Source organism: Phasianus colchicus, chromosome 1 (assembly GCF_987193195.1).
Source record: "Phasianus colchicus chromosome 1, bPhaCol1.hap1.1, whole genome shotgun sequence".
In the NCBI taxonomy this organism is placed as follows: Eukaryota; Metazoa; Chordata; class Aves; order Galliformes; family Phasianidae; genus Phasianus; species Phasianus colchicus.
In genome coordinates, this window is record NC_143436.1 from 56456453 (window position 1) to 56470083 (window position 13631).

At 40.8% G+C, this 13631-nt stretch overlaps 1 long non-coding RNA gene across 1 annotated transcript; it reads right to left on the reverse strand.

Moving 5' to 3' along the window:
• Positions 1 to 7181: 7181 nt before the first annotated feature.
• On the reverse strand, positions 7182 to 11775 carry LOC149919635 (uncharacterized). The gene is made up of 3 exons (XR_016463661.1): positions 10019 to 11775; positions 9169 to 9339; positions 7182 to 7333 (listed from the first exon to the last, which is right to left on the reverse strand). It is a non-coding gene; the product is annotated as an uncharacterized LOC149919635 (long non-coding RNA).
• Positions 11776 to 13631: the final 1856 nt, after the last annotated feature.

Consider the following 13631-nt stretch of genomic DNA (forward strand, 5'->3'; position numbering starts at 1 on the left):
ACACCCACAAATTGCAATGTTCACACCAAACTTTTTGTTAAGATAAACCCCTGGCATTACTGGAGTGTCTTTAAGTCAGGATAGATTCTGCTCTACTCTATATGGGATGGGATCAGAGGGAAGTGTTTCCTGGTAAAATCAGGCACTATTTGTGTGCCTCAAGTGCGTGGCTGGACAGAGCTAAGGCGAGTTTGCCTTCCTTTTCCTTGTGCAAGGGTTTTGAGTTCAAAATGAGAAACAGACATGATTCTTCTTGTGTGGGATTAAAAGAAATTCTTCTTTCTTTCTTTTCATAAGCCAATAAAGTAATGCAGTGGCATGGTAATGCCTCCTCTTTTTTTTTTTTTTTTTTTTTTGTGTGTGTGTGTTGGAAGATATTAAAACCACTTCGATTTTTTTTCTTGCAGTTCTACAGGAGAATGCATTAGAAGCTGCATGCCAGGAAAATTCAATTGAGAAGGAATGCTCTGGCCTCAGCTGCCACCATAGCTCACCCATGGGCCTGCTCATTTCCCCTCCCTGCTCTCCCACAAAGCCCTGTCTTTTTGTGTGGTGCCTTCCATAGAGCCAGGGGCAAAGCAAGCCACTGGGAGGTTCCTCTCTCTCTTCAGTGCTCTGCTTTGCTTTCTCATTTCTGGGACAATTGAGCTTCTGATATATGCATGACTTCTCTGACTCAACCTATCTGCTCTGGTGTTTTTGGCCAGATATGCTCTGAGAGCTTGAGATATTTCTCTGGGATGTCTGGATACCTCTAAAGGCTAGATGGGTGAGACAAGAGACCGAATTACTGGAGAACAGCCCTGCTGGTGTTACAGTGCATGTACTCATATCTCCATGAGCAAACATAGCAGATCCAGGCAGAAAGGTTACTGAAATTCTAGGAAACCCCTTGAACTTTCATCATTGCTCATGAATTTGTATACAGAAATCCAATACATAGTGACTGTCTGATTGGGCTTAGCTCTGTGTCTAACCTCTAGCCTATCAATTTCTTTGCCCTTTAGGATTTAAAAAAAAAAAAAAAAAAAAGGAAGAAAAAAGAAGGAGTCAAAGGAAAAGCTTCTAAAAATGACTATGTCTGGCACAGAGAACTGAATCTCCTGTAGCACAGCAAAATGTATGCAGTAATTTATCACAGCAGTTGCTCCTGTGAGCTCTGTACAGAGATGCAAAAAACCCTTAGGATGAGTTCTCTTGGGCATTCTTCCACCTGATTGCTTCTTGCACCAATTTCACTTCCTTGTAGACAGTCCTGTGCAAAATCATCTTTCATGCCTCTCTACATGAATAAGTGTACTGACAAGAGGGCCTGTTTGCAGGATGGTGCCCTCTGCTTAGTATTTAGCACAGAGTCACAGTGTGAGTGGCTGTCACAGTTGTAACAGATGTAATGGTATATGAAGGAAAATTTATGCTCCCTGCTCTGGCGTGAACGTACAATTGCTTACTTTGCTTAGCAGTTTTAGTGCAGGACTTGCAACTTAATCAAAATTGAAAGTGACAGTTCAGGCTAAAGGCTGTGGTGAACACTGGCTAATTCTTCCTGGATCGGGATTTTATTGCAGAAATTGGGAGTGAAGCCAAAGCAGTGAGCTGGCAAAAAAGTGGAGTTTCTCCTCTTCTAAGAAATCTTAAAAGTGTTCAACTTAAAAAAAGTAAAATAAAATGAACCATACAGGCATAGTGCATTTGGCCTCTCTACCAATTGTTACTAAGGAATTTCTGAGCAGTGGGCTCCTGCATTCTCAGCACGTTATCACTTCCAGAGCCCATTGATGGGAATTAAATTGTCAAAGTCAAGTAGAATCAAGATGTTTTGTTAGCTTCAATCTAGCAATACCCTCTCAAATGTCTAAGACTTCATCCCAGACCAATTCCCAACCATCCCACCCAAGCAGTCAGAGCTTTCTCTTATATTTATTGCACAGCTCAGTAGCTCATGGCCTGAGTGTATTTTCATCAAAGAACCAACATTACTCAGGTATTCATATTTCCAGCCATGATCTGAGATCCATGGTCTGTGCTCATATAATTACATCATTACATCCAATCCAAATAAAAATCCCTGTAAAATTGTACACACATATATCAGTGACAGCCTAAAAAAGCCCCACCCTCTTCTAACATTCTCCATAGAATTTTGTGTCAGTTTCCTTGGGCTGGACACAATTTCATTTCAGTTAAGTCAGCCATACCGGTATCTGATTTTGGTCTTTCTATATTTTTAGGACTTCTTCTCTTGTACCTAGCAGTTTCAACGGTTATCACTACCTCGTATTCAGAAAAGTCCTATTAATTCCTATAGTATACTCAAATTAGAAAATACTATAACACAAAATAGTACGAAAAGAGGACTGGAAGAAATCCTAAAAGATTTTTTCATGCATCTTCTATGCTAAAGCAAGATCACCTTATCCTAGTATAATTCCTATTTTTCATTTTCTAACTTGACCACAAAGACCTTCAATGATGAAGAACATATACTCCCTCAGAGATGTATTGCACTGACTCATGGCCCTCATGCTCCCCATATTTTTTCTAATGCCTAAATTGAATCTTCTGTGCATATGTACCTGGAGCTGTAGTGGGAGATTCTGACTTTAAGTGGCAGATGTAATAATTTCAGGGAGAAACTAAAAAGAAACTATGAAAAAAGGTGACTGATGCAATTTTTACTTAATCTCAGTATTTGTGAAAAATCTTTAATATATGTATTTCTAACTGGAGAAAAGGCTTGAAAACCTTCATAGATTATTATTTTTTTAATGATTTAATGACAAGGCTGGAATAACCTCAAGTCACACCACACAAAGAGATAACAAAAGAAAACCTCACAAGTTTTCTTATGTAGGCACTATCATCTGCTTTATTTTTGCAGGATTTCCAACAGTTATTGCTATTACCAAGATGAGACCTTGGTACTCCTGATAATACCAAATGTTATTTTAGGTATTCATTCATATAATACTTTTGTAAGAAAGAGCTATGCCAGATTACCAGCGGGATGTGATTTGATATGTGTTACTTATCAAGAAGTGACATCAATGTATCTATTTTTATTACCAAAAAATTTCTGCACAAAGCTATAAAACATTCATGTCTAGCAAGAGGGTACAGATGAGGTGTACCTTACACATAGATATGTGATGCAGTTATTGGAAAAGTAAAAAGCGCGTATGTTAGCATTGCTAGCACACTGAACACTTATTTATCCTGGATAAAAGCCACGTTAAAATTTTGTCTAGGTCCATCCAATGTCAAACATGAACTGATAGCATTGAAAGATGGTAGACAGTAAGACTGGGAGCTTTGGGAAGTGCTGGAGAGAGCAACCCTGAGCAAGCATTTGGCGAGCTGGATATGGGACTGGAGAAGGTCAATGCATGGAGAGGACCAGAATGGAGGGAAATGGCTGGAGGGAAATGGGTAGAGGGAAAGCTGCTGGAACAACATGAACAGTACAGTGAGCTGAGCACATGTTAGCCTGGGCTTCCTCCGAGAAAGGCCATAGACATGGGCTAGCAGGTACAGTTATAACACTGCAGCAACTACTTCAAACCAAAAGGGGAATCTTTTTTGCCAGAGATATTTCTGTTCATAAACCTCTGAACTAAAGTTTTAGCAAAACAAGTGAGTACTGTTCGCATCCTGTCCATCCAACATACTAGAATATTAAAGCAAAGGCCATCAGGCAGTAGCTTAATTAAAAGAGTGAGAGCTCTCAGCTCTCACTGCAAGCTGAAGTTGTCAGGTAGGCAGCATCTCAGCTCTCTTCCTAAACATAAAAGCAGAGAAAGTCTTCTGTCCAGCTGAGTAAAACAATTTTTTTTTAAAGCTAAAGACTAGATTGCATACATAGAACACAAAATAAAAGATATTAACTACACCATGACCTGATTTATGCTCCTCGGTTACAACAGCAACTCATTCTGATGATCAAATGACTACTAACCTTTTAAAAAAAGCTTTAACAAAAAGAATTTAAAGGGGTTAGTGTTGAATTTTATAGGCCTTACTGAAGTGTAATCTGAAGTCTTACATTTTTGTTCCCATCTTCAGCATGCCATAGCTTGAATCATAAAGCTAGCACTGAGCATCTTGGCTGCGGGTCAAGATTGACTGAAGTCACATGCGGGCTGAAGTGGTGAAGGTGACATTGCTTCTCCTACCTGGCTCAGGAAATAAAAAATGTAATGAACTCTGCAGCAATCTGTGAAAAATTTCAGCTCATAAGTTTGTGCCAAAGACTCTCTGGTCCAGTTTTCTACATCAAGGGAAGTACCAGGCAAGACTGGAGGCAAATTCATCGCTGACCTGGGACATACAGTGCTGTGCTCTTTGATCATATGATTAGCAACTGGCAGGAGCCTGCATTGTTTCTCTGTTACCTAGTGAGTATATTTGTGAGGTATTAAGAGCATGACATGTGTCACTACAGGGCAAGAGAGAAAAAGGTTGAAAAACAAATAGCATCAAACACCCCTCATCCAAAAGAGTACTTCACAGCAACGTTAAGCAGAAGACTCACTCAAATGCAAACACCTATTTTTAATATTCCTCAAAATCTAATGGAGTTTGAGGGATGTGGGTCCAAAGGCAGACTTCAGAGTGTGATCATCTCTAAACAGGATAGCCTGAATAACATCGACTTTTGGAATTTGAAATGTTTGTTTTGTGACTCCTAGGGGGAGTCCCAGTTAATTAACTGGGAGCATTCGGATCATGATCAAAGCATCGTGTGAAGCCTTTGTGTGTCCCGTTATGAAATAATCTGGTGGAATATTCAAAACTCTTCCAGAATTGAGAAGGAACTCCAGCCCTCCCTCAGTGCAGCTGCTACCAAACAGCACTGATGAAGAGACTGCCCTCACCACCAACTGCAAGGTCTTGGCATAGGATGCTGCTGGAAAAAAGAATCTGAAGCAGTCCAGCTTGGCAGTCTGGGTGACACTTATCATGAGAATTAGTTGCAACATAAAGAGAAGGACACAGCTTCTGACCAAAAAAAAGCCTGAAAAATAATTCTTGTGCTAGCACACCTCCCACCCTGCAGGTTGAGTAGCTGCCCTGGGAGCAACTGGGGATGCTTGAATCACCCATAGATCTTTACCACCTTGGCTATTTCCCAATATGTGATCTGGAGTAACATTTTGATGGCCAATAATTAACTGGAACAACTCCAGCTTCTATTCTAATGTCTGAACAAAAGTTGTCAGAAGGCATTCTGGGGTTCAGCTCACTTCATCCTTGGTGCAGCTCATCTCAGTGCAGCCCAGACCTTTTCCTCTCTCAGCAACCTTCCCACCTTCAAAACTGGAGCAGCTGAGCCTTCTCTCTGTGGAGGTGGGTGACCGGAATCTCTCTGGAGTAATGCAGGATCTGAGGACAGAGCAGTAAAGTGACCATTACTTAAATATTCATTGCGAATAAAAGTAAATCTGACAGCTTTTTCGCATGTGAACATTACACCCAACTGTAAGCAAATTGCTACATCTCTGTAGCCACTTGCACCTCTCACTCTACCTTGAAATTAAACATTGATCCTCTTTACCAGGCATAAATCATATCAAAACTTGAATAGATTTGTTTTCAAAAGGCAATATGATATAAAAAAATATTTTCATGAAGTAGAGTTCACCCATCTGTTGCATTCTTATAATTAGTCAAACCCCAACAATCTAGGGATTAGAAGTGGTTCAAAGGGATATTAAGGCATATAAAGTGGTTCGAAGAGCCTGTATCTCTCTTTTTCAATCACAGGTTCTTGTTTGTGCACATTAACTTCTATGTGCATACAAATTTTCTGCATTATACATCATTGTTATATAAATGTTGCAAGTATACAAAAACTTGAAATCCAAGTCAGTGACCAACTTAGTTCTGCACATATATATACCTACATGTTTGGAAATCTACAGACATGTAATAAATAGTTCTATAATCATATAACTTACAAATTGCTAGAGCTCCTAGGTATCTGATCTACATTTAATCCATTCCATGGGTGATTCTCTACAAGGAAGGATTCACATAACATTTACGCATTCTAAAATTAAGACTTGCACACTAATATCCCTGTAGGATATTAATCTACCTTCTCAGGAAGTATTGCAGCATTCCAACACTCTGAATAGCTTTGAATAGTTGATGTAAAAAAAATAACTATGACATGATAGAACAAAGACTTATGTCCGTGTCCGAACTCACTGCAGGTAGTCCAAAGCGTTGGTGGATTGACAATCTGAAATGAAGACTCATGAGTTTACAAATCCAAAACTCACGCTGAGGAAATGAAGACATTTCTCTGTCCTGAAAATCGGACGTGTATCTGATTTCACACCTAAGAATTATAAGAAAGGGACATTTTTACCACTAGAAAGTAAGAAAATTGGCTTCCTCATGGTGCTTATTATTTCCACATTTGGAAAATCATTAAATATAAGACCTTAAGGTAACTTTGATCATTTTGAAAGTGTTTTTTGAATGGGCCAGTTTTCCATTTTTCTTTCAATTATAATGAAAGGAGAGCTTTGCATGGCAACACCTTTCACACCTAATGCTGGAGAATCAGGTTGCATGGACATTTGATTTCCAGCCCAGCACAAGGAAGAAAAAGTCTTAATCTCAACAAAAGGGAAGATTGATGAGGGTTTCCTAGAACACCTGCTGTTAAAGTCATTAATGTTTGGGGCACCATCCTTCCTACTCTGAAGTTGGTGTGAACTGTCCTCTTGCCTTTCACAGAAAGGGGATCAGGCCGTTACTGAAGAAGATTAATAGGAACGAGCCTGCCGTTGATTATATACTGCTGTCCTCACTATGTCAGAGGGCAAGCCAAGGGGTGAATTACAGCTACCCGAGAGTTCCAAAACGTGAGAGGAAATCAAACTAACAGATGTATACTGGAAGATAAATCATCTTATATCTGAATAAAATTGCTCCACAAAACAGGAAGACTTGTGTTTCCTGTTACTTGCAGTCTGCACTGGTCCAAATCTGTAGATTTGTTTCTTTAGAGCTTCTCTTTGCTTAGTCTACTGAAAGAACTACTACTTCCACCATTCACAAGTACACTTGTGTAAGACTTACTCTAGATGAAATGAGGATTTGTCAGACACTTAAGAAGAATAAATTTCACAAATGGAGAGAATAATACTGATATAACAGTACTCTGCAAGGGAGGAAGATTGGGATGCTGAGTGTAACAAGGTACACCAAGCACATACCTCAAAAAGACACAACCCCACAGCACCCAACTGAGGTGAGTTGACCAGGGCTGGTAGCAGTAAGCAGATCAGATGGGACACTGTCCAGCACTGGCCAGGAAAGTCTATAGAGACAAAGAAAGCCTGAAGTCAGTTTGAGAAGTCAGCCTGTGGGTCAGGGTGAGTGTCTGGATTAGCAAGGTACATGACCATGCAAGGCATGGCAGCACAGACAAGGCAGAGCCCAAGAATGTGATCCTGGTCTTAAATGTGGATCCCAAGCAAAGATGGGAGACTGCTGAGGATTTCTTCAGCTTCTTCTCAAGCAGATATTTTTTCAGAGCTTTCTGAAGGTCAGCCAGCTCTTTATCAAAGCTTGCCATGAGTCCAGGCAGACAAACACATGGGAGAGGTTGGCATTGATTCAAGGTCCTGATGCTTCATAAGCAACCCAGAACAACAAGGGAAAACCGCTCAGACTTTCCAAGGCCCTTTGAGATGTATAGGCTTGATTCCCATCTGGTTTAAATACTGTCAACTGTTGAGCAAGTGGAATGGATAATTAGGTTTTTTGGATCCTGTCCCAGCATCCCAAAATGCCATTGAAATTCTTTGCCTTAGACTGTGAAGACTGAATAGCACTGCAGAACCTCAGGGGTCCGAAGTAATCCAGGTGCCTAACATGAACCAATAGGAAAATCAGGACAGTGAAAATGTAGCCGTCCAAATATGATCCTTTGTTTCCTCAAAATGAGATTGCACAGATATTCACTAGCTATTGACCATGTCAAGGCTGCGTTGTTTTGCTTCTGCCTCTCATTGCAAACAGCCAAGCCATTGTGATAGGCGGGTTTGTTTCCACTGTGAAGCACATTGATATTTGTATGGAGTTTCCCTCACTATTCTTCATCTTTTCAAATGTGCTACTTTACCAACCACCTCAACTCTCCCAGGTTCAGAATCCTTTTTTTGAAAAGAGCTTAGCTTCAACATTATTGGGTTCAGAGTGGAAATCAAGGAACTTAAAAGATGGGCAACAACACAAATCGTTCAAATATTATTATATTTAAGCTAGTCTCAGGATTTTTTAAACCATTTCATGCTTTTTGGATCTCAGCTAAACCAACAAATCTAGTCAAATCTGCTAAGAACTCTACCTTCTAATTGTGATTGAATTCTGCTTGATGAGGCAAAGAAGTCAACCTAGTCTCTTAGGGCAGTACACAAACAGATGCAAACAGATCTGCTGAGTTTTCACTTCATCTGAAAGAAATAGTTCCATGGATTACAATGATTCACCAGCATTCTGCTCAGAGATAGTATAATGATCAGCTCTATTCCATTTTAAATTGTCATTAATATTCCTCAAACATAATTATAGAGATATCATGACAACCACCTGTCTTTCTTTTACTCCACTGTGGTTCTTGAACCCTTGGCTCAGGTTATGTGTTTCTGGAATGTCGTATTAGGAATTTACTTTTCCATCCATCAGTTTACACTCTGCATGCAGTTTGATGGCATCTTGCTAATACAGCCTGGTTGCACTGTAATTCACCTTATAATCCATTGTATCAACACTGACTTTTCATTGTGCAACTTCCTAACAAGGTGGCTGGTGCCTCTTACGTGCTATATCACTATGGGATAATGGTATTTTAAGATGTCCCCACAGGCTGTCTGGCTTGAAGCTTGCTGCTGTCACAAATGGGTATATGGAAGTATCTTCCTTTATGAGAAAAAGCAAAACAAATACTGTTTAGCAAAATGTGCTCATCTGCTCCACAACTGCCCTTCTTCTCTAGCACATCCAGCATCTCAAATCTGGGCTGTGTTGGTAATATGAAAAGACTACAGTATCTCCAAGTGTGCTATATGCATCTCTGTGCCAGAGGAGGACTGCTTAGTGTCTTTTTGGGCTGCTTTTAACAAACATGATGGACTCTGCTATTTTTTGTACCTATTTCTTCTGCTGTCTCAGGAACACCAGGAATCTGGAACCAGAACAAATTGGGCCCAGCTGATGGCTGATGACTGCAAGATGGGCTCAGGCTGCTGGCACACTCCTTGTCTGGTCATTCACATGTCGTGAGCCCACAGGTGCTCTCACACCACATGTGCTCTTCTGTCCCTGCAGATACAATGGAGATATTGGTATTTTTACAGAGCACTATGTAATCTCCAGTTGAAAGTGATATAATAAGAGTCATGGTAAGATATATATGTTATTTGCTGTGGTGTTAGCAATGCACTTTATACAGGTATTAAAAACGGAGGCCTCATTGGAATAAACCAGTGGAGAGTTCACAAGCACCAACTGACAGGTTTTGGTCCAAAACATGAAATTCACAGAATGTCAGCATGTAAGACAAGCAGAAGTTCGATGAAATAAGGCTCTAAAGCAATGGCAGACTTCAGCAGAAGTCCTTACTTGGGCAGACTGTGGCTGCTTGCAAAGTGCCACTTGCAGGAGGTTAGCTGGTTGTTTGCTGCCAGTTCTGCTGCATTTAAAAATCCAGCCAAGTCTGCGCCCTCTGCTGTCACTATCCAGTGGTTTTGTCCTACATAATGCTCCAAATATTCAGTTTTTTAGTTTTTCTGTATACATATGAGTCTTTAATTGCATTGTCTACAGAGAAGTCTAACAGGGATTATCTAACAGGAAATGTTTTAGTCAGAAATACAGCATCTTTGTAAGCCTGACTGAAAAACAGAACTGAAATCCGCGGACCAAAGAAGATTGAAAATACAAATTTTGTTTTATGTCTTAGTGCTGCTCCATTTCTGCAAGATCTTTTCTGGACACCTACCTGTGTGACCTATTGCAGGGTATCTGCTTTAGCGGGGAGTTGGACTTGATGATCTCTTGAGATCCCTTCCAACCCCTGCAATTCTAATCTTCTGTGATTCTGTTCACACAGACAGCAGCAGGCAGATGCAAGGCCAGTCACCTCAGTGTGTGCATCGATGTGGGAGTCTGCTCCTGAGTGTTAGAGAGAGACCAGGAATTTTTTTGCCTTTGTTTGTTAAATTTTGAAAACTAGGAAATTAGAAGAATAGCCAGCATCATTGAAACCTAACTAGCTGTTTGCCTGATCAACCAGCTTGGACTCCAGCGTTATTCTGATGCACCAGTGTGCTTAGAGTTGTTTATCTATTTGGCAGTTACCTATGGTTGTTTAAATGCTGCAAAGAATGCAGCATTGAGAGGGGCAGCTCTCAATAACTGAAACAAGAAGTTAATTAGTTTTATGTCTGGTACTCAAGACACTTTTTTTAGAAGCAATCCACGGGTCAGTAAAAAGTACCATCACAGTTTGTGATATTTTCCATCCTGTTTATACTCACTAGGCAATGCATTAATAAAAAAAATACGGCTCTGTGATGAGACAAAAGAAGATCTCAGCCTGTAAAAAGTAGAAATTCATACTGCTGTCTTGGAGGCAGCATTCCTTGTGCTTGGAGCAGTGGAAAAGTGTGATCCATTTGCTATCAGAATGGTAAAGTGTCTGAAAGGGTGGAAACACACTTGATGTGTGCTAAAAGTGCTACCAGATGGAAACATCTGCAATCAAATTCAAATCAAATCAAATGAATTGGACTGCAGACAACCCGGTACACAGCAGGGGGTTGGAAATGGATGGATTTTAAGGTCCCTTCCAACTCAAACTGTTCAGTGATTCTCTGATTTCTCCGCTGGAAGCTAGGAATTTTGGTCTGCTGAAAAGGAGATACATACATATGTATGGCACATAAATGGCAAGATTGGCTTAATACAATATCTTACAAAGATACTCTGGTAAAAGCACAAAACCTGTAAGGCTATCAACATAATTCTTGCTTGCAGGAATCAAGAAGTCAAAATCTAGAAGACTTAGCTTTGCTTTTTCCTCATGCAGCACCCTCAGCAACCTGCAAAGCCACTAAAGAGACACGGACCTATTGGAGTGCACCCAGAGAAGGATCACAAAAGTGATTCCAAGGGAGGGAACACCTCCCCTATGAAGACAGGTTGAGAGAGTTGGGATGTTCAATCTGAAGAAGAGAAGACTGTGAGAAGAGCTGAGAGCGGTCTTTCAATATCTAAAGGGGAGCTGTAAGAAGGACTCTTTATCAGTGTCTGTTGTGACAGGGCAAGGGGAAATAGTTTCAAACTAAAAGAGAGGAGGTTTAAGTCGGATGTAAGGAAAAAGCTTTTTACAGTAAGTGTGGTGAGGCACTGGCACAGGTTGCCCAGAGAGACGGTGGATGCCCCATCCATGGGGACACCCACGGTCAGGCTGGAGGGGCTCTGAGCACCTCATCTAGCTGTGAGTGTCCCTGCTCATTGCAGGGGAGTTGGACCAGATGTCCCTTGCAACTCAAAAGATTCTATGATTCTAAATACACACTTACTCTGGAGAAGACATGGAACTGCAGCTGTAAAACTGATCGCTATCCAGAGCGGTCAGCACAGAGCTGTTCTTCTGCTAACACAATGTAGCTGCTCTAAATTGGCAAAGGCACTTTCTGGAACCGGTTTGGAAATAACTTCAAAATGAAAGGTGTTGCTTCTGCAGCAGCACTGTGAAGCATGAAGATGAAAAAAAAAAAAAAAAAAAAAAAAAAAAAAAAAAAGAAAAGAAAAAAGAAAAGAAAAGAAAAAAAAAACGAAAAAAAAAAGTGTATTCGGAGAAAATAAAAGATAAACTAAGAACGAATGGAGTAGGCCGAGGACTGCGTGCACGGCGAATGCTGTGTGAAAAGCTGCGTGTTGGTGCCACCTGGTGGACCCAGAGCCGCCCCGCGCCGGAGGGGCGCAGCTCTTCCAGCCGGGATTTTCACGCTCCTGACATCACACCGTGTGTCCAAACCTGCATAGACAGGAGGGAGGGGATGCAGCGCAGAGGCTGAGGATGGGAGGGCAGTGATGGAGGGTGAGAGATGCACACGGAGTTGCCTTTTCTGGCATCAGTGTGCCTCACCTGGCTACAAGTGCCCATCCCAGTCCTGCTTATGTCTCTGCATGTAACCATGGATTTCTTCCATGGACTTACATGACAGACTAGTGCAAATACTGAAAACACCAGCAATCTGATTTCATTGAATCATAGAATCATTAAGGTTAGAAAGACCTCTAAAATCACCCAGTCCAACCACCAGCCCATCCCCACCATGCCCACTGCCCACATCCCTCAGTGCCACATCCACACGGTTCTGGAGCACCTCCAGGGATGGTGACTCCACCACCTCCCTGGGCAGCCTGTGCCACTGCAGCACCGCTATTTCTGGGGATAATTTTTTTTCTAATATCCAACTTGAACTGCCCATCACACAACTTAAGGCCATTACCTCTCATCCTATCACTGTTACCTAGGAGTAGAGGCCTCTTTCCATGTTGCCATAATCTCCTTTCATGCTGTTGTAGAGGGCAGTAAGTTCTCTGCTGAGCCTCCTCCAACATTCAGTGTTGTGTCTTGTGATATGACTATGACATTATCACTTGGCCATTTCAGCCCTTAATTTTAATGGATGCTGCATCATCCCCTGGCAGATTAAGGCACCAGCATCTATGAATATTAGGTCATGGTTGAACGACCTTTAAGGTCTTTTCCAACCTGAGCAATTCTATGATTCTATGATTCTAAGAAAAAAATGCCATTACTGCACATCTCAGAAATGGATATAGTCATGGTTTAAAGTTTTCAAGAAATAAAGGATCCACCACATCCCTTGGTTCATTGTTTTTGTGGTTAAGAACTCCACTAAAAATGGATTCACTTTGCTTCAGACTTCGGTAGGTCTAAGCCTACATTTCAAGTATTTGGTCATCTTATGTTTTTCCTTTGAATTAACCTGTTTTTACTGGCTTAAGGAATTGCTAACAGTCAATAATCTTTTCTGTATATAAGCTCAATGTTAGTGTCCTTCAAAATATCCATATGTATAGCCACAAAATGACAGTAGGAACTTCTGAAATCTACTTGATTCTGGGGAGGAACCTGCCTTTTCTTCAAATGAATCTTTTTCTAAAACTGTCAGTCCGCAATTTTCCCGTGCCTGAAATCTCTCAGTTTCATGCACAGTATCCTTTAGCTTCCCTTCCTACAGTATCCACAAGCTATTTAGTTTCTATCTATTCCCACATATGTCTTCAAACACAAGTTGAAAAAAGTGAACACTGACATTTCCTTGTTTTTTTTTATTCCCCTTCTAGGCTTCTGGGCTCATACTCTTCTCTTTCCTTAGCTTTACTTAACTCCAAGTTCCCTCCTTTCCTCTTCACAAATACAATGATCCTTTCATTTTTCCCCTGCCTGAACTTCCCTCAGGTTCTTCATCCTCTGCTTTTTTTTCGGTTTTGTACTGTTCTCCCAACTGCAGCTATAACTTCTTACGTGGTTACCATTTTGTACAAAGCCAGTGGTAATGGTTATATATTAA